Below are 25,082 nucleotides of genomic sequence, written 5' to 3' on the forward strand. Positions count from 1 at the left end.
ACCTGAAACACAGATGTCTTCCTATGAAGGCCACTGATTTTCTGAAAAGTGATGCTGATGAACTTCAGCCCTGACTCCTGGCCCTCCCCAGGCTGTTGATTTTCTGTGTTGCTTCTCTTATAGTAGCCAGCCCTGGTGGGCTAGTGGTTAAGATTTGGTGCACCACCATGGCTCATGTTTGTTTCCCAGTCAGGGAACCCAGCACCCATCTGTCAATTGTCATACTGTGGTGGCTGGGTGTTGCTGCAATCCTGAAAGCTATGCCACCAGTATTTCAAATATCAACAGGGTCACGCATGATGGACAGGCTTCAGCAAAGCTTCTAGATGAAGAGAAACTAGGAAGAAGGGCCTGGCCACCCACCTCTGAAAAAATTGGCCATGAAAACCCTATGAACAGCAGTGGAGCATTGACTGATATAGCTCCAGAAGGCAAGAGTAGGGTGTAAAAAGACCAGGCAGGGTTCTGCTCTGCTGTACACAGGGTTACTAGGAGTCGGAATCCATTCAACATCACTAACAAACTCTTATAGTAGGAATTAAAGGTGGAAATGGCTTAAACTCTCTGCTTTGGATTTGCAGACACCCTATGCTGTGGCTTGCAGGATGGGAAGGACTGCAGCTGTTGGCTGGCCCAGCTGATGGCAGGGGTTTTATGGTGATGGTGTAGCCCTCCAGCTCTAGTCTTTTGTAGCTCAGGAGCAGATAAGTGGCCATCACTTCATCATACTTCTGGCCCATCAATGAGTCCTGGATCTCATCTCATGTGTAGCCCATAGACACCATTGTGGAAATTAATTAATGGAAACCTCATTACAATGGAGTCAGGAGGTCAAAAGGGGGAGCTCTCACACCCTATGTTGATAGCAGAGCCCAATAGGAAGAAAAGAAACTTCCTTTCTTGACTGGCAAGAAGCTCAGCCAGTGAGACTGTCACAACTCAGCCACTACACTTCACACTCCCAGTCTCCTCCAATGGACTCTTTGTTTACAATAGACCTCCCAACTTCTTCTTCCCCTGTATACAAGTTTCTCCTCCCTTTGCTGCTGGAGTCTTGAACATGGCTTGCCATGGTTGCAGACCTCAAATTGTAATTCTTTGCTGATTGCGAATAAACTCATTTTTGCTGGAGACATAACTGGCTGCCTCTTTGGATAAGGTCAATGCCATCAACTCAGCCAGGGGTCCCTATAGTCAGGAGGTGGCTTGATATGAGGCTTCAGTTCCTCTTCATGGTCCCTATTCATCTGCGGGTCCTTTGCAATTTCTGCTAAAGTGCCTCTCTCACTAGGGTTGAGGATCAGGAATTTCTTGAGCAGATTTTCACATTCCATGAATATGAAGAAACAAATATGGTATATTCTGTTCAGTACCCATTAGTGCAGCTCCCTGAAGTTCTGTCCATTGAAAGGTAGGGACCCAGTGAACGTGTAAGAAGATGACTGCGGACTTCACACATCCATCATTCTAGGGCAGCACGAGGGGGACTGCCACAGAAGGAATCCAGTTTGTTCCAAAGGTAAACTCATTGCTTAAGCCAAGGTCTGGCATTTTTATGATCAGGTCAGCATCGAAAAGCAGGTTCTCTGCCATTAGGTCCCTGTGGGCAATGCCCTTCTGGTGGTAGTACTGCACAGAAGACATTATCTGCCAGAATTTGCCTCAGGCCTCTTTCTCTTTCATGTCATCGTGGTCCAATAGATGATGGAACACCTCTCCTTTGCTAATGTACTCCATGACCAGGTATAGCGATTCCACTGAATCAATCACTTCGCATAGTTTTGCCATGTTGAGGTGATTCACAGAACAGTCTCTGGAGGCTGAAAGAGCTCTACTAACTCTAGTTGATAACCTTCATGGCCACCTCTGTCTCAGTCAGGATGTATGTGCTGGGCCAACTTCACTTTAGCAAAGCTGCACTGGCCAATGTCTTGAGGCACCAGTAACTGTCCATATGGGTCTCCTTATCAGCAGAGATGGCCTTGAGGCCTTGCAGCATGGTGACCTACTGCTAGCACTACTCACAATATTAACTAACAATACTAACAAACTATATAAAAAAAGAGAAAAAGAATAAAGAAAAATAAACAAATGAAAAAAAAAGAACAGAGGAAATAAGCCAACTATGATCAAAGTCCCTGAGGTCACCAAAAACCACTGTCCTGGGCTAAAAGAACCAAAAATGTAGGCCTAGCCAGGGACTTACATACGGGCTTGGGATTCCCTCACAATGGGTCTTTATGAGCTCAGAACAAGAAATGGACCTATCATGACTAGGCATTATTAGCAGTGGTTTTCTCACTTTTTGTCTCAAGATCTCTTTTTTAAAAACATAAAGGGACCCCTAAAGAGCTTGTTGTTTATGTGGGTTGTAGAGATTAATATTTACCTTATTAGAAATTATAACCTGTGGGATGCTTCATTAGCCTTTTCATTTCAAGTTTGAAAATCTACAGTAATTTCTGGCTTTAAAAGAGCTCCTAATGCATGCACTTAAAATAATTCAATTCATTTTTCTTTAAACTCTGAGCAGTGTCAAAATGATACCACAATTTTACTGGCTTCACAATACCATTGACAGAGACTCTCTACTTGACTAAACTCTAGTCAGGCTCCTCTAAGCCCTCGAGGCCTCAACCTTGGCATCTGTCAGTGTCCGGCCTGAATTGTCCAGTTGTAGCAAGAATCTTGCCAAATCAGTTTAGAGAGAACCCCACACCCTTGATATCTGATCAAACTCCTCATCCCAATCCTTGGTATCTGATCACCCTGGTCTGCCTCCAGCAGGAATCCTGTTGGGTCTCTTTAACCAGAACCCCTTATCCCTGATGTTTCCTCTTAGTAATTTCCTTCCAGTGTCCCGACCCTGCTCCTTGGCTATAAATCCCCATTTGCCTATCTTTTATTTGGAATGGAGCCCAGTGCTAAACTGAGGTCTCTTTTCCTGTATTGCAATAGTTCCTGAATAAAATCTATATTTACCATTTAAAAGACATAATAAATAAAATCTGTCTTTACCATCTTAACTAGTGTCCAGCTTTGTTTATCTTTGACAGTTTCTTGTTCACGACTTTAATCCTCATTTACTTTGAATGGCACAGGATGGCATCCTGCAGTTTAGATAAGCTGAAGTTATTTGTTCTGATGTTTGAAGCTAAAGGGATTTTTTAAATTATTATTTGATGTGGGCTAACACTAGTTGAATCTCTGAAACTGTTTAACATTTCCTTATTTTAGTTGTCATATACAATGAACTGCAACTCAGCTGATCACTGCTTTTTTAAATTAAACTTTTCATTTTGAAATAATTGTAAACTTAAGCTGCTTTTTTAAAAGGTATTTTTTATTTTGAAATAAGTGTTAACTCATAGGAAGTTGCAAAAATAGTACAGACTCTTGAGTGCCCTTCAAGCAGCTTGTCCAGTGGTGACATCACAACTACAGTACAATGAAAAGCCAGAGACTGACACTGGGACAATACTGTTCCTAGATTACAGGCCTGATTCTCTCACCAGTTTCTACATGCAGTCATTTGTGTTGTGTGCGCATGTGCAGCCGCAGGCAACTTATTCCAATTGTAGATGTGCACAAGCACCGCAACAATCAAGACACTGTTCCATCACCTGCCTGTTGCCCCGTTATTGTCATCCCTCCCTCCCCTTCCCCAAGCCTGGCAACCACTTATCTATTCTCCATCTCTATAATTTTGTTATTTTGAGAATGTTATGTAAGGGAAATCATACAGTGTAATTTCATTTTGAAACTGGCTTTTTTTCACTCAATGTAATGTCCTTAAGATCCATCCAAAGTGTTGCGTGTATCAGTAGGTTGTTCCTTTTTATTACTTAGTATATCCCAGCTATAGCTGCTTTTAGACACAATGGTACAGCATTGGTGGTGGTGGGGGGGGACTGGATAAGGTTCTGTGGATTTGCACTCCTGGCCACCTTGTAACTCCCTGGGCAAGGCCAGAAAGTTTTGAACAGTGACAGCTGATGGGCTGGGCACCTCCCCCCACATAGGGCCCTCTTGAGATGCTACATTAAGGAGCACATCCCTCTTCCCCTCTTCAAAGTGTCCACACTCAGGTACACAGGTGTCCTCAGACTTGACTGTGAAAGAAAATCATTAAGTAAACAGTAGTATATCAAGCACAGAGCTGTGGTAAAAAATGTGACTGTTCATATCATTAAGTGAAATAAGCTAGTCTAGAAAGGCTACATACTGTATGATCACAACTATATGACATTCTGGAAAAGACAAAACTATGGAGACAGTAAAAAGATCAGTTGCCAAGGGTTAGAGGGGAAAGAGGGATGAGTAGGCGGAGCAGAGGATTTTTAGGGCAGTGAAACTATTCTCTGTGATACTATAATGATGGACACATGTTATTATACATTTGTCAAAACCCATAGAATGTACAACACTAAGAGTAAACCTACACAGAGAGAGAGAAGTCAAGATGGTGGCATGAGCAGACTCTGAAACCACCTCCTCCCACGGACACAGCCAATTTACAACTACTTGCAGAAAAATTACCCCTGAGAGAGAACTGAAAATTAGATAAGAGGAACTCCTGCAACAAACCACAATCCTGACTGAGGTGGAAGAGGTAGAAATTCCATTCTGGAGAGAAAAAACGCCACCTTCACAAGCTGCAGCACTTCATGGCCGCCGGGGAGCAGCCCCAAAGTTACCGTATATGGACCCCATGGTAATCACAAACCAGAAACCTATAATAAATACACAAAAAACTATGAGAAAGGAACCCAAACATAACACTAAAGAAAGCCATCAAACCACAAAGGAAGAGAGCAAGAGAAGAAGAAAGGAACAGAGAAGGACTACTAAAACAAAGAAAAAAGTTAAAAAATGGCGGTAAGTACATACTTATCAATAGCTACTTTAAACATCAATGGACTAAATGCTCCAATTAAAAGGCATAGGGTGGCTGACTGGATAAAACAACAAGACCCATATATATGCTGCATACAAGAGACACACTTCAGACCTAAAGACACTCACAAACTGAAAGTGAAGGGATGGAAAAAGATACTCCACGCAAATGGCAATGAAAACAAAGCTGGGGTAGCAATAATCATATCAGACAAAATAGACTTTAAAACAAAAACTGTAAAAAGAGACAAAGAAGGGCGTTACATAATGATCAAGGGAACAATCAAACAAGAGGATATAACACTTGTAAATATCTATGCACCAAACGTAGGAGCACCTAAATATATAAAGCAATTATTAACAGACATAAAAAGAGAAATAGACAGTAACACAATAATAATAGGGGACTTTAACACTCCACTTACACCAATGGACAGATCATCCAAATAGAAGATCAATAAGGAAATATTGGCCTTAGGACACACTAGAACAGATGGACCTAGTAGATATATACAGAACATTCCATCCAAAAACCAAAGAATACACATTCTTTTCAAATGCGCATGGAACATTCTCCAGGATTGATCACATATTAGACCACAAAACAAGTCTCCATAAATTTAAGAAGATTGAAATAATACCAAGCATCTTTTGACCACAATGGTATGAAACTAGAAATCAGCTGTAGGAAGAAATTCAGAAAAGCCACAAATAGGTGGAGATTAAACAAAATGCTACTGAACAACGAATGGGTCAACGAAGAAATCAAAGGGGAAATCAAAAAATACCTGGAGACAAATGAAAATGAAAATACGACATGCCAGAATTTATGGGATACAGAAAAAGCGGTTCTAAGAGGGAAGTTTATAGCAATACAGGCCTATCTCAACAAACAAAAAAAATCTCAAACAAACAATCTAAGAGTGCACCTAAAGGAACTGGAAAAAGAAGAACAAAGCCCCAAATCAGTAGAAGAAGGGAAATAACTGACATCACTTCTCACAAGTCTTTCTTAAGCACCTTTATGTTCCTGGGTCTGTGCTAGGAATTAGGAATATGGTGGTGAATGAGGTCTGTGCTAGGAATTAGGAATTAGGGAATTAGGTCCCTACCATCCTGGAGCTTGTGGTCTAATGCCTTCCCTATCAACTGAAGATCTACTCCTTGGCCTGACTTCATGTTCTCCATGGATAAAAGCTTTGGGGCTTTTAAGTCTGTATTTGAAACTGGGCATGAACTTCTGGGACCAGTTATCCCCCGTCACCCTGGATATTGACTGAGGATGCTTGCATTTTTTTTTCTTGGTGAAAGATAGTTTTACTATATTTGTTAGAATTTAAGGATAATTGTACTGCTGCTCCTAAAGTCACACCTGCTCATCTATAGAAGTGTGGGCCTCAGTTCCATGGTGAGGCTTCTTGTCCCATGCAGAGTCCCCTACATCATATGTCTTTTCTCCATGTATAGGAAATCAAGTTGATAAACCTAGTCTGCTTTCCGAATTGGAGCAAGAAGATAAAGCGAGGACAGAGGAAAGAGGAATTCTCCCAGGCACCTGTCCAGGTGAGCACTAGGTATATATGAGTCTTTGTCAGGAACCTCTCTGGCCTGTGGCTTGACAGTTTGGAGTATTACATTAGGAAATGTCCATCAGAGACATTTGTAAAATGCCCTTTTTTCCGACAAGAAGGCCAAAAACGTTTAGTATGAGCCTCCTCGTGGACCTCCTTTTCTTTTTCTCTAACTTTCTGTTCATTATCTCATACTTTACTTTGGCCTCAGAGGGGGGAAAAAGATCTCTCTCTTCCTTCTTAAATTTAAGTCTCATATGAGCTCTTTGTCTAGTTCCTTCTCACTTTACATTCCTGACAATTCCTTCTTTCCATCAGCATCAATCTCAATCTTTCTAGAGTCTTTAATACAAACCTAAAATTTTCACACTCGTGTCCCTTTCATTGTAAACCTCCTGAAAATCTCTAACTCCTTCGGGTCTACCTTCACTAATGTGTGCATTTTACCTTTTCTTTACTTCATCAACTTAAATTTCTTTTCAATTTGTTTCGGATTTGGAGACTCTACTTAAAGTCCAAGGGTTAACTTCTAAGCAGCATGTTTTTAGAGAAGAACAATCTAAAGGTTTAAAAATGGTAAGATTTCTGATTTTCCACAGTAGGAAAATACCATAAATTAGAAAAGCCACAAAGTTACCAAGGGATTCATTTTCCCAAGAAAAAGTTGTCCCTCTGGAGAGATACCCTGAAACTCTTGTGAATTTGGAGAGAAGCATAAGTTATCTCCAAAATGTTTTCTTCCCTGAGTGTTCACACAAGTAAATGTTTCCATAAATGTGACTCAGATATTGAGTGTTTCAAACATAAATTTGTCTTAAACTTATCAGAAGATGCTCTGTGAATCTGATAAGGACTTATGGCAAAGCATCCATCTTTTTTAACTTCTGAGAACTCAAACCAGCAGAAATCATATACAGGCACTCAAAGTGGCAAAAACACCAATTATAATGATGTTATACATAGCAGAATTCCTGGAAGAAAAATTCCTATGATAGCATTGAATATTAAAAATATTATAAATTATAGTTAGCATTCATTTCTTAATCAACAGGAGAGAAGTCATCTTGGAGTGAAACTCAACAAGTGTAATCAGTGTTTTAAAGTCTTCAGCACAAAATCTAATCTTACTCAGCACAAGAGAATTCATACTGGAGAAAAACCCTATGATTGCAATCAATGTGGCAAATCCTTCAGCAGCAGTTCTTACCTCACTGTTCATAAGAGAATACATAATGGGGAGAAACCCTATGAATGCAGTGACTGTGCGAAAGCCTTCAGTAATCCCTCATCCCTTAGACTTCATGTGAGAATTCACACTGGAGAAAAGCCCTATGAATGTAACCAGTGTTTTCACATCTTCCGCACTAGATGTATCCTCAAAAGGCACAGGAGAGTTCATACTGGGGAGAATCGTTACAAATGTAATCACTGTGGAAAGGCTTCAGCACGAGCTCCTCCCTTACTGTCCACAATAGAATGCATACAGGGAGAAACCTTATGAATGTCATGATTGTTGTAGAGCCTTTAGGAAGAGCTCACATCTGACACAGCATGTGAGAACTCATACTGGAGAAAAACCCTATGAGTGTAATGAGCGTGGGATATCCTGCAGCAGTAGCTTTTCTCTTACTGTGCACAAGAGAATACATAACGGAGAGAAAGCCTACGAGGGCAGTGACTGTGGGAAAGCTTTTAATAATCTCTCATCTGTTAAGAAACTTGTGAGAACTCACACTGGAGAAAAACCATAGGAATGCAATCACTGTGGGAAATCTTTCACCACTAACTCTTACCTTTCTGTGCATAAGAGAATTCATAATAGGTAGATATGAATATAATAACTGTGGGAAAGCATTCATTGATCTTCCATCCCTCGGGCATCTTCGGGACTCACATTGCATGTATAAATTATTTGTCGTGTAATAAATTATCCCTAAAATTTAGTGGTTCAAAATAACAAGCATTTATTATCTCTCAATTTCTGTAGGTCAGGAGTTCAGGAATGGATTAACTATGTAGTTCTAGCTCAGGATCTCTCATGAGAAACAAGATGTCAACCAGAACTGCAGTCATCTAAAGTCTTTGGGACTGAAGGGTCCACTTCCAAGGTAGCTTACTCATATCCCTTGCAAATTAGTGCCAGTTGTTGGCAGGAGTCCTTCAGTTTCTCCTTATGTAGGTCTCTCCATGGTGCTGAGTATCATCACAATATGGAAGCAGGTTCCCTCCAAAGGAGGTGATCCAAAAGAGCCCATGCAGAAGCCATAAGTCTTTTATGACCTAGCCTCAGAAGGCCATATTCTCTCTTCATCTGGATTGTGTTGGTCACCCAGACTGATCCTGCCACACAGTGGGAGGGAACTACACAGGATATGAATACCAGGAGACAGAGATCACTGGGAATCCTCTTGGAGTCTGGCCTTCAGTGAAGAAAAGCCTTCAGCACACCCTCATCCTTCTAATCTGACAATATGGAGTAGCATTCAATAACCCACACGTTAACTCACTCTGGAGAGAAGCCTTCTAAGTGCACTCTATGTGGTAAAACCTTCAACACAAACTCTGACTCTACTGTGTGCCAGAAGATGACCTACTGGGGAGAAACCTAAAGAATGCAATAGCTATAGGAAAGCCTTCAGTGATAGCCTTCGGGAGTCACGTCACAATTTACACTAAGGGAAAACTCTATGAATATCATCAAAATGGAAAACCCTTCAGAGGACCCTCATCCTTAAAGACACACATGAGAAATACACTGCAGAGGAACACTCTGTATATAAGGAATGGCAAACACTGGCACTCTCCCCTCTAGTCTACGCTGCTCTGTGCTTGGGGAGGTTGATGGTCTATATCAAAGAGCTCATTTGCTTTAGGCTTCTGTTTGGGTTGGTCAGCGGGGAGCCCAGATAGGAGATCAGAGGGATGGAGGAGAGTGAGTCCATGCCGTGACTATATCCCTGCAGGAGAACTGGGGTCCAGATGTTACCCTTGAGCTCTTCTCAGCCCCTGTGGTACAGCTGTCTCCCCTCTGCCCACTATGACCCCAGACTCACCCCCCTCCCCTCACCTTTTCTTCCTTGCTCTTCCAGTGACTGAATATGCAGTATCCCTCTTTGGTTTCCCTACACCCTAGTCCTGTTAACATGAATCATTCTGGCCTAGTGACACATCAGTGCATGGAGAGCATAATGGAAAGTCTGTACCATTTCCTACAGGGCCCCCAAATAATCAGGATTCATCACATCACTGACCTCACCTTCCACCACTCCCCTATTTGCTCCATCCACTGTAGCCATACTGGTCTTGCTGTAGCTCCCTCACCCCAGCACAATTCAATGTCAGGGTCTCTGTACTGCCTAGACTGATATCCCCCAATGTAGCCACATGGCTCACTCTCAGTTCACTTAGGTCTCTGCTCAAGTGTCCCCTGAACAGAGAGGCTTTCATTCTCACTCCAGATAAATGAGCAAGTCTCCAATTCCCACATTTCTTATCATTATTGGGAGATATTCGTCTCAATAGCACATATCACCATCCAATTAACTCTATATATACTTATTTATTTGACTAATATTTATTCCATCCCAACCCCCACTAGGTTGTAAGCACCATGATGGCAACGACTGTGTGTGTGATCCATTACTGTAGATCTTGTGCCACAAATCATACCCGGTACTCAGGCAGTGCTCTGTAGCATAGAGTTTAAGAGTATGGACTCTGGAGAGAGACCATTTGCGTTCAAGTCTAGACTCTACCACTTAATAACCTGCTCACCTCAGGCAAGTAACATGTTTTGTGCTCCAGTTTCTTCATCTGTAAAATGGGAACATGAGAGTGCCTACTTCGTAGACTTGTATTAAGGATTCAATTGGTTGATATATGTAAAGCACTTATGAAACTTCCTGGTATATAGGAAAGACTGTATATGTATTTCATCTTCTATTGTGAATTAATTAAAATTTTTTGTAGGAATATGCCAAGCAAAAGAAGCCAGACAGAAAGGAGTAAATACTATATGATTCTATTTATATAGGTTTCTAGAACAGGCAGAAAATAATCTCTGTTGGGGGAAAAAATCAGAACAGTGGTTGCATCAAAGTGTGAGGTAAGGGAGGTGAGGCAGTAGCTGGGCTTGACTGGGAAGGGACAAGAAGGAACTTTATGGGGTGAGAAAAATGTTCTATATCTTGATAGAGGAATAGGTTACACAGGTGTATGCATTTATCAAAATGCATTAAACTGTACACTTAAGATCTGTACGTTAAACTGCATGTAAATTATACCTTAATTTGCATCAAACTCATTTTGCTAAGCGAAAGAGACAGAAAGCCATATGTTGCATGCTTCCATCGTATGACATTCTGGAAAAGGCAAAACTGTAGGCAAGGACAACAAATCAGTGGTAGCCAGGAATCATTCTGACAGTACTGTGGCGGAGAATAAATGATTCTATGCATTTGTCAAAGCCCACAAAACCGTGTAGCACAGAGTGTATGTAATACGTGCAAGTTTAAAAAAAATCAACCCATGTGACTGAGTATCCCAGGATGGAATGCAAACTGTGACAAATGAATCTAACATTATTATAAATTTATGATATCATCATACTGAAGGGGGTTGGGGGGCAGAAGCTAACTTGAGTAACTTTGGAAAACGGGTGTTTTGACTAGAAACTGTAAGGCTAAATATAATAGGAACTGTACACTGTACGTAAACACTGTATTCTAGTTGGTAAATTTGTTTCTTCTGTGAGAATAGCCTAGCAATTCTGCACCTGCTTTACCCATATGCTGAGGGTGAAGAGTATGGATGGTAGGTAGAGGATGGTGGGAACCAGGTTTCTCTGTTGGAGATAGAAATTATAAAGGAGCAAGAAAGGAAGGTTAGGATGAATCCTGTAGTTCAGGATTATAGCTGGAGACATCAGTACAAACTCAAGTTTACCTTAATATGTATACAGATGGACAGATACAGAAAGAACTGTAGATATGCCCATAGACGTGCTTTACTATATATACATATGTTACTAGCTCTGTCTGCTTTGTCTGCTGAGAGGGCCTAGAAGTAGTGACACCTGAGTAGCAATGAGCATACCCCGCACCCAAATCTGCTTTCTAATACCCTTTTCTCCAATAAAAGGAACCAGAGCTCTTTGGAGAAATGAGTGACTCGAGGGCAAAAGAATGGGAATGTGTAAAAAGGACACAGAAGCCAACTCGAAAGAAAGCTCACAAGGGGCAAAGCTAGAACAATTTGAGCAACAAAATAAATTTATTGGATTATAGCCCAAAGTATAAAATACATATACATAAGTCCATGCTTATATAAATGAATGAGTGACTAAACGGGGGAGAAATGACTTCTCTACAGAAGAATTCCATTATAATATATGTAGATACTCCCTCCCAGCAGGAGATGGAACTTAATTCCCACTCCCTCGACCCCCTTGAGAGTGAGCCAGACACAGTCACTTGCTTCCAAAGAATACAGCACGGAAAGGGAAAAACAAACAGTAACTTTACAGTGGAGAAACCTGGCAAATACTACCTTGGCCAAGTGATGGACGTTATCATCAACAGTAATGTCACGTGGATATTATGCTCCCCATACGATGTGACTGGAAGAACACTTCATCTCTGTGATATTCGTGCTAAAAACTGATAACCCTAGTTGATCCTAACAAAAATATCAGACTAATCCAAACTGGGGGACATTCTACAGGACACCTAGCCAGTACTTCTGATGACTGTTAAGGAAATCAAACAAAGGCTAAGAACCTCTCACAGAACAGAGGACACTGGAGAGAGCTGACAATTAAACATAACATGGTACCCTGGGTTGAATCCTGGAATAGAAAGAGAGCATTAATGGAAAAGTCAATGAAATCCAAGTGAAGTTTGAAATTTATTTTTTTTTTTTGGTGAGAAAGATTAGCCCTGAGCTAACATCTGCTGCCAATCCTCCTCTTTTTGCTGAAGAAGACTGGCCCTGGGCTAACATCTGTGCCCATCTTCCTCCATTTTCTGTGGGACACTTGCCACAGCACGGCTTGATAAGTGGTGCATACGTCTGCGCCCAGGATCCGAACCTGCGAACCCTGGGCCGCGGAAGGAGAGCACGTGAACTTAACCACTACACCACCAGGCTGGCCCCAATAGCTTTTTTTTTTTTATTTTTTTTAATGGTTATAAATCTGGTTTCTCCTTCTAGAGAATGGGACTCATAATACTGTGAACATCACAGGAGTTTTGTGAGGATGAACTGTGATAAATTCACATAATGCACCATGTACTGTGCACCATGCCTGGCTCAGTCAGAGTTAAGAGCTCAATGATTATTGGTTGCATTATTGTTTCTAGAGCAATGAAATGTACCCAGCCTCTTGATGGCAGGGCCTATGACACCGTTCTTTGGGAGTTCCCAGAAAATAAAAACGATGTATAACAACATCAGTAACAAAAAAAGCGGCAAGGTGCTGAATGAACCGCTTCATATATATGCGTATGAATTTCATATGAATACGAATTACTGGAGAATCTTGTTAAAATGAAGATTCTGATTCAGAAGGTCTGGGGTAGGGGCCAAGGTTTTACATTTTGAACAAGCTCCCAAGTGACGCCAATGCTGCTGGTCCAAGGACTGAAATTTGGGCTGCAACTTTTCTATTTCTGCATGTTTTTAAATTTTCCTTAAAAAAATACAAAAAAGTTTTCTCCATCTATTCTTTATCTCTTCACCACAAAAAATACTCTTATTTTTAAACCCAACTATATCATATGTAACCCACCAGTCGTCAAGATCTTAAATAAGCAACTATTTCAACAGTACAGTCTTCCCCGCTTATACGCAGTTTTGCCTTCCACAGTTTCAGTTACCTGCAGTCAACTGTGGTCTGAAAATATTAAATAGAAAATTCCCAACTTCGTAAGTTTTAAATTTCGTGCTGTTCTGAGTAGCATGATGAAATCTCGCTCCATCCCACCTGGGACGTGAATCATCCCTTTGTCCAGCGTATCCACGCTGCATAAGCTACCTGCCCATTAGTCACTTAGTAGCTATCTCAGTTATCAGATTGACTATCACAGTATCACAGTGCTTGTGTTCTAACAACCATGGACATCATCTGCTTATGACATCCAACCATCAACATCATCATGGCTCAATGATCCTCCTCATGTATTGTCAGAAGGTCAATATTAACCTAGCGCTACATCACAATGCCTAGATCATTCACCTCACTTCATCTCAACATGTAGGCATTGTATCATCTCACATCCTCACAAGAGGAAGGGTGAGTACAGTACAATAAGGTATCTTGAGAGAGAGAGAGACCACATTCACAGAACTATTTTTACAGTATACGGTTATAACGGTTCTATTTTATTATTGTTGTTGTTAATCTCTTACTGTGCCTAATTTATAAATTAGACTTTATCACAGGTATGAATGCATAGGAAAGAATATAGTATATACAGGGTTCTGTATTATCCGCAGTTTCAGGCATCCACTTGGGGTCTTGTAACACATCCCTCGTGGATAAGGGGAGGCTACTGTACAAAAAAGTGGTAACTACACATTAATGTTTGCCCCCACATGATCTCATACCTATGTAGATAAAAGTAATGTCTTGCAAAGTCAAGTCATATACAATTCTCTTAGCCTTATCAGTTAAAAAAGCCTAAATACTTTACAGTAACCTAGATTAACCACAATCCTAGGAAATTGTGTGACAATTTTAATTTGGTAAATTCTATTTGGAAACAGAGTATCCTATTACTAAGGCTCCTGCTTAACGATTTATTGAGTTTTCAAAGGATAAGAAGCGATCTTAGATGATCTTAGATTTAGTAGCATACACAGGATATTTGAGAGAAAAAACAGGAAACGATGAAGAAAGCACATACTGAACCGAGAAATAGGGAATAACAAAAAATGAGATGTAAAAGAGTCATACTTTCCTGCAATTAATGACATCACAGAAAATTTTAAAAACTAGTTTCCTTAACTCAATGATTTCTAGCTATTCTGGCTTTGTGATTTCACACTTTCCCATCCTCCTTAAAATGTTTCTTAACACAAACTTTGGAAATTTAAAAAATGACATTTTTTTTAAAACTCTGAGATAACTGCAAAATAAGCTCAGCAAACACCATTTTAACTGGTATTGACTTTAAAAATTGTTCAAATTTATTTAGTGAAAGAAACTAACTGATTTTGATGGCAAGAAATCTTTCTGGTATGTGTATACATAAACACAATGTTTCCAAACACAGTATACCATAGTAGAATTCAACAGGACACTAACAGATCCATGGTGCAGACTGTGCCCTGTGTTCAAATTAACTCTGAATCGGTTTTCCTTAAATGTCACAGGTCATTGAGGCTCCAGGGCTTCTCAAAGCCTCTAAAAAGCCTTTTAAACTCTGAATTTCTAAAAAGGAGGTTTTCATTGAGAACATTTCCAGTGATCATAGTCCCTATTCACTGCCTACCCACAACACTTTACAAGCTGAGATCCAAAGATTCTTGAACCATAAAATGATAATTAAAATATTTTCTATAAGCCAAGGAAATTGAAGGGTTACAGTCAACAAAGCTCCATTGCCAGCTAGAGACTAATTCTAAATGGTTGAGACCATTACAGCACATCACTAACCACCTGCCTCACCCTGTAAGAATTTTTCAAGAGCATAATAGACAGAGACTAATTAAAGTGATTCAAATAAATTCTCAAATTTACATGGACAAACATTTTATTAAAAATTTAATCTACAGGCAAGCAGAGAAATTCTTCTGAGTATTAAGCATGTATCAATCATCCAAAAATGAGCAAAATATGATAATATATTTCTGGTCTTTACCCATAAATCTAGTCCTGGAGTAAATCATCATTCAAGATAATTTTAAAATAAAAAATATCTACCCAGGATTTGAAAAATTTGGTTGCAAATAACAACACATCCACACAGTGAGGAACTGACGCTCTGAAATCTTCCCATAGTATCTTCAGAAAGCTTAACTTCAGTTACATAATAAACTTTGTGCTGAGCTGAAACTGATGTACAGGTGCATCCTGACCCAGATTTCTTAGTAAATAAGTTTCAAAACTGTCCGTTATAGCACAGCCCAAGAGACATTTTCCTATGTATTCTTCTTCCCTTCAGTCAATGGTTATAGAGAGCTTTCTACACGGAAAGAATCAAAAAACCATTTTTTTAGTAGAAAGCTAATTATACCAACCAAAAATGCTAAATGACTTCTTAAGTCTATTTCATTTCATAAACTTCATTTTCATAAAGGAAAAAAGAAACGCTAAAGCAAAAATACATTTAAAAATTCTAGCCAATAAAAATCAAATTTTACTTTAAAAACTATTTACAGTGTATATTAATTTTAAAAGGAGAGCATATTTCTATTCTCATCACTCTATATTAACATTCATAGTTATTGAAACTTTTGTTGTTTGAAAGAAAATCCCTATGTCTGTAAAGTTCACCTCCTCACTCTTTTAACTAACTAGGCACAATCTCCCTTCTCTGTACTGCCTTGTTATAAAAGCTTTGGGGAGGGGGTCTCAGGGTTAGTAACAATGACAGTAGAGCAAAGGAAAAGGATAGCATAACAGCAGTAAGGAAGAAAATGAAAGCAAAATAGAAGCAGGTCTTCCTCCTCCTGATAAACAAACACCAAGGCAGTTGAAAGAATTAGATAACTCGACAATCATACTTCTCAGAAGCACATACCTTGTATGGTAGAAATGGTGACTCAGAATAATTACAGAATATGCTTTGCAATTATTTTAAATAAGTATGCATTATAAAAGACTCCTGTAAGTAAATCCGCTTTCACAGGGTTTAACTTTTTTCAACTATACCATCTAATTTGACTTACTACTCACCTTTGCTTTAGATACGGCAGTAAAATATATAAAAGATTACTCGAACAGGTAAGCGGTCAGAATATAACAGCACGCGATCTCTCCGCATACTCAACAAGAGGATTTACTCTCAAGAGGCTTACTTCCTATTTTCCAGGTAGTTTTGTTCCTGTGTCTCCTCTAGGTATTTCTACCTATCAACCATTTCATTGCTCACTAATGAATAAGACAATGCGGGACAACGTGACTCTCCTATTCACTTACTATAGTCAATATACCTGTAGAGATCTGAATCAAAACTGAGATTCAAAAGTCTTCTAATTTACCTCTGAACTCTGGTGATTCATAAAGTTTTAGATGACAGAGTTTGACTAGAATCACCAGAAACTCTGTTATCTAAAATTTTATTACACATTGTAAAAGTGATAGGATGAAACTTCAAAATCATTTAGTTCAACTCTTAATTACTTTACAGTTGAGAAATCATTCAGAGAACTAGTTAGATGGTGTCAACTCAGGTTTTGTAACTCCAGACCAACACTTGTTCTGCTAAATCATGCTGCTTTCTGTAACTACGCCTTCTTCTCTATGATGTTCTTGTTATCCAAACAGTGCACCTGTGAAAGCTGAAAAACTCAAGTATTCCTAGAATGACCAGAAAATCCCAAGTCTCAGGTCAAATACATATACCACTGCTTCATTTTCTACCCCAACATTTTTTCTGAAACCCTCCTAACTGCCAAAACTTTCCTGTTTCTTGTCCATCACATTTCTCTATCACTATAATTAATGTTTTAGTTATCTAGTACCCTATGTTACATAAAACATAATGCTAATCATAATAAGCAAATATTGAGCGCTCATTATATCAGGAACTATATTAAGACATTTAGATGTAGCATCTCACTTAATCCTCAACTTCAAATAAGATAACTAATACCGTAATCCCCATTTCAAAACTGCAAAAATCAAAGCCTCAGAAGTTAATTTTTTCTTTTTCTCTCTCTCTTTTGCTGAGGAAGATTGGCCCTGAGCTAAGATGTGTTGCCAATCTTCCTCTTTTGGCTTGAGGAAGATTCACCCTGAGCTAACATCTGTGCCAGTCTTCCTCTATTTTGTATGTGGGTCGCCGCCACAGCATGGTCACCAATGAGTGATGTAGGTCGGTGCCCAGGAACTGAACCCGGGCCACTGAAGCAGACCACACCAAACTTAACCACTAGGTCATTGGGCTGGCCCCAGAGGTTAAATAATTTGTCCTAATTCACAGAGCTAACCAGAAGTAGAACGGGGATAAGTAACCAGGCAGTCTCACTCCAATGTCCATATTCCTGATCTCTACATACGATAAGTATATATAACTACATGGACTTTATTATTAATATGCAGATAACTCAAAATTTGGGGGCTACAGAAGAATTTAAAGAGTCTTTGTATTTGAAGAGGCTTCTTTCACATTAAAATAGCTTAATATGGCTTATTCCCATAAACTATATCTTCCTTCAAAAGACATGGCTCAAGTAAGAACTCTTAACTCACTCATATATAATTAAAACTCAAATTAAAGAAAATAGGAGGAAAAAAGAGTTGCAACAATACTTTAACAAATATCCAGATCAGCATTGTCCAAAAGAACTTTTTGTAGTGATAGTAATGTTTTCTATCTGCACCGTCCATCATGGTAGCCACTAGCCACATGTGACTATTCAGCATTTGAAATGTGTCTAGTGTGACTGAGTAACTGAATTTTGAATATTGTGTAATTTTAATTAATTTACATTTAAACAGCCACATGTGGCTAGTGGCTACTATATTGGACAGCACAGGTAGAAGATAAAATGCCAGAAAAAGATGAGGAAAGAAATTCTTATTGCCTTTATTTAGAGAGTGCACTAACAGTCAAATCAATTTAAATCTCTTTTCCTACTTGTTCTAGCTTCAGTTATTAACCCAAACAATATATACCTCCAAGGAGATTTAAGTAACCCAAACTTCTATACTTAAATTCTTTTTTGTGTATCTCAAAGGAAAAAAATAACTAAAACCTGTATTATCAACAAAGCTCCTTATAGTAGAAACTTTTTACTGTTTGGATACCTAAGAGGAAGAATTTGAACCTGAAAACTGCCATCTACTAAGAAAACTAAAAAGAGTCACACAAGTTTTCCATTCTCTTCATAATAAATACTTGATAATAAAGTGCTTACCTTGATTCTCCACTACTGTTTCTAACACTTTCTTCACCACTGTGTCCATTCATTGTAAATATCAAGTTTTAAAATAAAATATAAATCTTCCCAGTTTAAAAGATGAATATAAATACTGACTCCTCCTTGAATACCAAAAATTCACAGACGAATTTTCTTCAACATTCACAGGTTTCCTGGGACCCTTTTTGATTCACCTAAAGAAAACATATTAAGAAAATAAGAAAACTTCCTGTAGAGAAAAAGATAAGTCTATTTAGAACTTATACAAATCTACCTAGGCCAATCAGAAATACCTAGGCTTCCATTAACTACATTCCTGACTACTTACTAGAATTTACAGCACACCAGTGCTTATTTTTGACAGAAGAAATCAGAATATCTGCTGAGTGATAAAACTTTTAGACTAACTGCAGCTGTGTAGCGATACATATATACACATTACGGATAACTAGCTAACTAAAGAAAAATGGTAATATATAACATATATATACCTTCCAAGAATAGAAAACGGAGTCTTATTAGATACTTTGTCAAACCAAGTAAGGGGGGAAAAGGTTACCTTTAATCAAACACTAATTCATATCACCAAGAACTTCATACACTTGAATGAGACAAAGTTTTGAAAATACTCACATAAGAACAGAAGAATAAAAGAGTATCATACAATCTTCGCAAAAACTGTACAGGTCAAAATAAATGTGTACTTTCACAGGAAAGCCGACAGTGGAATGATAAAATTTAAATAATATTTATCCAGGTTGGACTTGCCGAGATTCCATTAAAAAAAAAAAAAAGGTAATGGAATATACACTATGATTTTTTAAGTAACGGGTTTGGGGCAGAAATCACGGACCAAGACACAGCATTCCCACCTTTTAAGATTTCAGCACAACACTGGAGAGTCACCTACAAGCCATCCACGAATAAACAAAGGAGATCTCTGGCAGGGGAGGGAGAGGAAGAAGCGGGGGAAGGAGACGTCAGATCCTCTGACCTCAGCAAAGAGAATTCAGTCCCAAGATGATCTCCATTCCACAAAAAAGAGGAGGAAAACAGGCTGTTGCCAACTTAATCACAGCAAACTCTACATCTAGATCGAGATTTTAATTCTCCAGAGACTAAGGTCCAGTAGACTCTTTGCAAGAACTGGTTATCCAAAAAGTAACTCTTCCACGCAACATTTATTCCTCATGTTAAAGATTAATTCCAACCCGTCAAAGAGCTTTACTGTTCAACAAGTCTTAAAAATCTAGGGACTCTAACAAACCGCCTCTTTCCCGAAAGTCTCTCTGCGTTGAGAAAGTTCACTCCTCTGTTCGTTCTTTCCTTTCCACCTTCCTTTCGCTCCTCAAAACGGCTTTCTCTGGACATTCTAACTTCCTTTTCCCCCTCATCTGCCTTCCCCGAGTCAGTCCTCTTTCTGAGGCCCTGCTCACAGCCCTGAGTTCTGCAGCTCCAGGCGCACGCAGCTCTCTCCAGCCTTTCCCGCGTCTCAACAATGAAGTCAAACCTCCCCAACCCTCCTCCCCTGTGCCCGGTCCTTCAACAGCTGCTCTGCTCCTGCTGAGTTTCCGAAGCGGGGCTCGAAAGGAGGCTGGAAGCCTTCCTCCTCCCGCCTCCGTCCATCGCAGCTTCGCTCCAGTCAGTCTCCCGGCCGGACGCACACTCCCACCCCCCTCCCTCCCAGGGCCTCCCTCCCGGTCCCCGAGTCTCTCTTCCCGCCTCACACTTCCCGCCGCCCCGCTCCGCGCCCTCCCGGGCTCGCCTGGGCCGCCGCCCCTCCCCCTCGCCGCCGCCCCCCACGTGCCGGGAGGCCGGGTCGCGGCGGGGGCGACGCGCCGGCCAAGCGCTCGCCGCTCGCGCTCCGCGGCTCTGCCCTCGCGGCCCCGCCGCGCCCACGCCGAGGAGGGCCGGGCTCCGCCGCCCGCCGGCGCTAGGACGCGCTCCGCGGAGCCGCCTGCGCGCGCCACTCACGCGCCCCCCGCGCGCCCAGCCCGGCCGCTGCCGCCGCCGCCCTCGCAGAGCCGCCCCGGCCTTCGCCCGGCGCCCCCGCCCCCCGCCCGGCCTCCCCGCCACATCCTGACCCGCCCGCCGCCCCCTGTCTTACCGGCGGCCGTGCAGGCTTCGCGGGGGCGGAGGGAGCCCAGTCAGGTCTCCGCCGCCGGGTGAGTCCTCGGGCTCCGGGCGTCTGGGGGGAAGCAGGAGTCCGTGAGGGGGAGGGGGAGGGGAAGCCCCGGCCCGCGGCTCCCACGCGCGACCCCCTGCGGAGCGGTTCCAACAATCTATTCAGGATTGAAGCACCAACGGCGAGGGCAGCTAAGACGAGAAAGGACGAGCCGTCGTCGTCGCCGCAGCCACGTGCGCGCTCCCGCTCCCGCCGCTTATCGGCTCCTGGCAGCCGCCAGAACGCCGAGAGAGCAAGCGCAGCCGCCGCCGCCGCCCGCGCGATGTAAGCTCCCTGCTCGCTCCCCTTCCCCACTGGGCGCGAGGAGGGATTTGTTGATGCAATTGGATTCAAGGTCAGGTGGAGGAGGGAAGCTGTGCATACAATGGAATGGGATGGAGCTGATTGATGACATCCATTTGAAAGGTAATATGTTTGGAGATGAGTAGGTGTGGAGATCATTGGTGTAGGACTTACTGAGTTTCTGATGCCTTTGAGTCATCCAAGAGGCTTTTGGATAGAAGTCTAGAGCTGAGAAGTAAGATCTAGACTGAAAACTAACTGTTAAGTATGTAGGGAGAAATTAAAGTCTTGAGTATACATGAAATAGACTTAGCAGACAACCTAGGAGTGTGCAATGAAGAGTTTAAATTAATTTTTGCCTAGGTAGAGGAAGATGAGCTGGCTAAGGAGTTGCAGATATCAGATGGGTGTTGTGCAATGGAAGACAAAGGCATAAATGATTCAAGGAAGGAGTGGTGAGTAGTGTCCAATGCTGTTGAGAAGTCATGTGAAATAAGGCCTGAATAATATCCATTAGATTTAGTAACATAAGGGTCATTTACCTTAGCAAGAACTATTTTGTTGGAATAATAGGACCAGAAGCCAGATTGGAGTGGGATGTGATAAATGAAGAAATGGAATCAGTGAGTCTAAATTTCTCTCTCAGACAGTTTGACTTTGACTTGAGAGTGAATATGAATTGTTCTGTTTGTTTTTTGGGGGGGCTTGTGGATTTTTGTTTGTTTAGGTGACAGATTTAAGGTGTTTCAAAGACTGGGAAATATCCCTTTGAAAGAGAGGTTGAATATATTAGAGTTAGCTGTAAGAATTAACACATATACCTTTTTTTCCAATCGGGAACTGAACACTAGATATCACTGTTTATAATTATGGGCTATAGACACTTAATTGGTGTAGCTTGAGAATTTCTGTGAGTCTTTTACTCCCCAGATACATGCCTCATGCTCTACTAATGTTTGAAAAGTCTTGGTAGAAATCTATTTGAAAGCATATATTCCTGGGAAGAGTAATATGTTAAGAAGGTAGTTCTCAGCTGTGCCGAAGTTTAGAATTACCTAAGGAGCTTTAAAATAAAAATGCTCAAGGGGCCGGCCTGGTGGTGTAATGGTTAAGTTCGCGCAGTCTGCCTTGGCGGCCTGGGGTTCGCAGGTTCAGGTCCTGGCTGCGGACCTATGCACTGCTCATCAAGTCATGCTGTGGTGGCAAACTGTGTACAAAAATAGGGGAAGATGGGCGCAGCTGTTACCTCACGGCTAATCTTCCTTAGCAAAAAGAGGAAGATTGGCAGCAGATGTTAGCTCAGAGCTAATCTTCTTCACCAAAAAAAAGAAAAAGAAAAATGCTCAAGACTTACCTTAAGAGATTTCATTCCATTGTTCTAAGGTGGGGCCTTGGCATATGCGTTCTTTCAAAGCTCCCCTTTTAAAAAGATGATTCTAATGTGCCATTAGTATTGAAAAACTATGGACATCATTGTATTAACACTGCATTCACTCATGACATTTGGTTTAGATGAAGTGTGGAGAGGCCAGAATATTTATTTAGAAAATAGTGGTTATTAACAGGGCAGTGGTGGGTGGAGATTTTGCACCTCAGGGGATATTTGGCAAGAATCTGGAAACATTTGTGGTTGTCACAATGAATTGGGTGGGGGCTGCTACTGACATGTATTGGGCAGAGGCCGGGGATACTGCTAAAGATCCTACAATGCACTGGACAGCCCCCCACAACAGAGAATTATCTGGCCCAAAATGACAATAATGCCATTGTTGAGAAACCTGGCTATAAAGGATGGCAAACTAGGTAGTATCTTTTAGTGAAATCTCAGTGGGTGGGGGTTGTGGTTTCGTAAGGGTGCTAATGAATGAGGAGGATCTATTCTATGTAACAACTTAGCCTAAAACTAAGCCTTGCTTGTAACCAGCAACAAAAGAGCCTCAAATAAAGATGGAGCTTGCTGACAGAAGAAACAGCTTTCATAGCTGAAAAGTGTTTGCCTCTGGGAAACAGGGACCAGAGATGGAGAGAAGAGAGATGGAGAGAAGAGAGACAAGGCACAGGACTTTTTAACTGTTAGCCTTTCAAAACTATTTGATTTCTTAATGAACTTTAATTATTTAGACTTTTTCAAAACGAACCTAATGGAGATTAGAATTTTAAATTGAGTCCATTTTAAAAAATTATTTCTTTAATTACTGTTTTAATACAAGCAACTTAAAAATTAAAACATGTGGTGTTCTAGATGTAAAGAATGGTAATAGAGGAGTGGGATACATAGATAGATTTAAAAGGAAAGGCAGGTTCTTAAAGGACAAGACGTTTGAAGTTAAGTTTTTGTTGTTTTAAGTGACTAATGGCTAGTATCTTTAAATGTAGGTACTATGAAAGTATTGAACAACCAAAAAAGTACTGGATGCTTGTTTTTTAAGATAGGTTTCTTAAAATAAAATAGACCTTTTATACATAAGGTTATCATAGCCCATTTCCAAGTGATAAGAATATCATTTTTTTCTTTTTCTTAGATTGATATTGATAGTACGCTTTCTCTGAATAATATTATGGCCCTGTGTTCCACTTGTAAAATATTTCCCTGTTTCAATGTGAAGCAAATTTATTACTCCCGAATAGATTTTCACAGTCCTCTTATGTTCACTCTGCATAAAATTCCAGATAAATGTTTGATACTTTGCTCTTCTTACTACAGATTTCATTTGGCATCTTTTCTCATCCAGATTTCAAATGTCATCTGACATATATTTTAGTAGAGTGCTTCAGTATCTTCCACAACCACTTAATTTTTATACAGGATAAATAGTTGGAGACACATTGAGTACTTTTCTCACTATACAAAAATGCCCATGTGAGGGAAAGTGGTGGCTGAAACCCAGCTTGTGTCCACTCGCTGTGTAGTCTGCTAGGAAGAAAGGGCACATATTGTAATTCACACAAAGTTTCTATATGTATTAGTGGTGACCAAGGTTGGAGAGGAAAATAACAACAACAATAGGGGAAGGTCGTAGAATATGTGATCAATTTCAACTAAGATTTTTGGAGCACCCACTGAGTGTTAGGCACTGAGATCACAGAAATGAGGAAATCAATGGGCCTACAATGAGCACGGTGACCATAGGCCTGTTTACACAGAACTACCCCAGTTTGTATCTGTTTTCCCATTGTCCCATCTGGTTAGTGTCCCCTTTCATTCTCAAATGTGTACCAGTTTGGACAGCAAATTATGTAGTCACCCTAAAAAGAAGGAAAAATTCATTCTAGTCTGAGTGGCAAGGTCATGGGTAAGTGAAAGAGCATGATCTCCTCTGGTTCGGCATGACAGGAGGGTTGGTGGGGGAAATGGCACGAGGTAGATATATGACTGAAAAGATAGGGAGTCTGAGGTGGTGAAGGGCCTTATACACCACTTTTAAGGAGTTTTTATTTGTCTTGAAGGCAGTGGGGACTGATGGTGGTTTGGGAGCAGGGAAATGATAAGATCAGATCTGTTTAACGTTGACGAGAACAAAAGAGCAAAAGTACATTTCTCTACCATCGCCGCCCCCCCGCCCCAGTAGACACATACAAACACACAGGGCTGGGGAGAAGGAGAGGAGAATCTTGTCCTTTCTGAGTGTAAACACTTACAACTGAGCTCCATTTAATCTTAAATCCACTATAACTCCTTAGAATGAATGACCGACCCTCCCCATTCCATCTCTACAACACACTGCTGTTGTTGGTATGCGGAATCTCTAACAGCTTACAGCTGGCAAGCTACTCTAGTGCAACATACATTTTTGCTCCTGTGAGTTGAATTGTGTATTTTAAGAGATTATGTGTTTGTTCTTAAGCCTGTTAATTCTAGTTGTACTTGTTATTGCAATTATGTAATTGAAAAAAATTATGTAAATTGATGAACTAAGAAGGTAAACAGTTTTTTCTGTGAAAATTTTGTGGAATGCTTTTGAAAAACTGAAAGATAACTAGCTAAAAATATTCAGATAAATGAGGTGTGGATGAGACAACTGTAAAAAAAAAAAAAAAAAAGAAAGAAAAAAACAAAGAAA

General features: G+C 40.6%; 2 pseudogenes; one reads left to right on the forward strand and one right to left on the reverse strand.

Moving 5' to 3' along the window:
• The window catches only part of LOC131402237 (adhesion G protein-coupled receptor E1-like), a 637,417-nt pseudogene that overhangs the window by 124,936 nt on the left and 487,399 nt on the right, over window positions 1-25,082 (forward strand).
• On the reverse strand, window positions 898-18,586 carry LOC131402244 (serine/threonine-protein kinase MARK2-like; annotated as a pseudogene).

Source organism: Diceros bicornis (genome assembly GCF_020826845.1).
Source record: "Diceros bicornis minor isolate mBicDic1 chromosome 35 unlocalized genomic scaffold, mDicBic1.mat.cur SUPER_35_unloc_1, whole genome shotgun sequence".
Classification (NCBI taxonomy): Eukaryota; Metazoa; Chordata; class Mammalia; order Perissodactyla; family Rhinocerotidae; genus Diceros; species Diceros bicornis.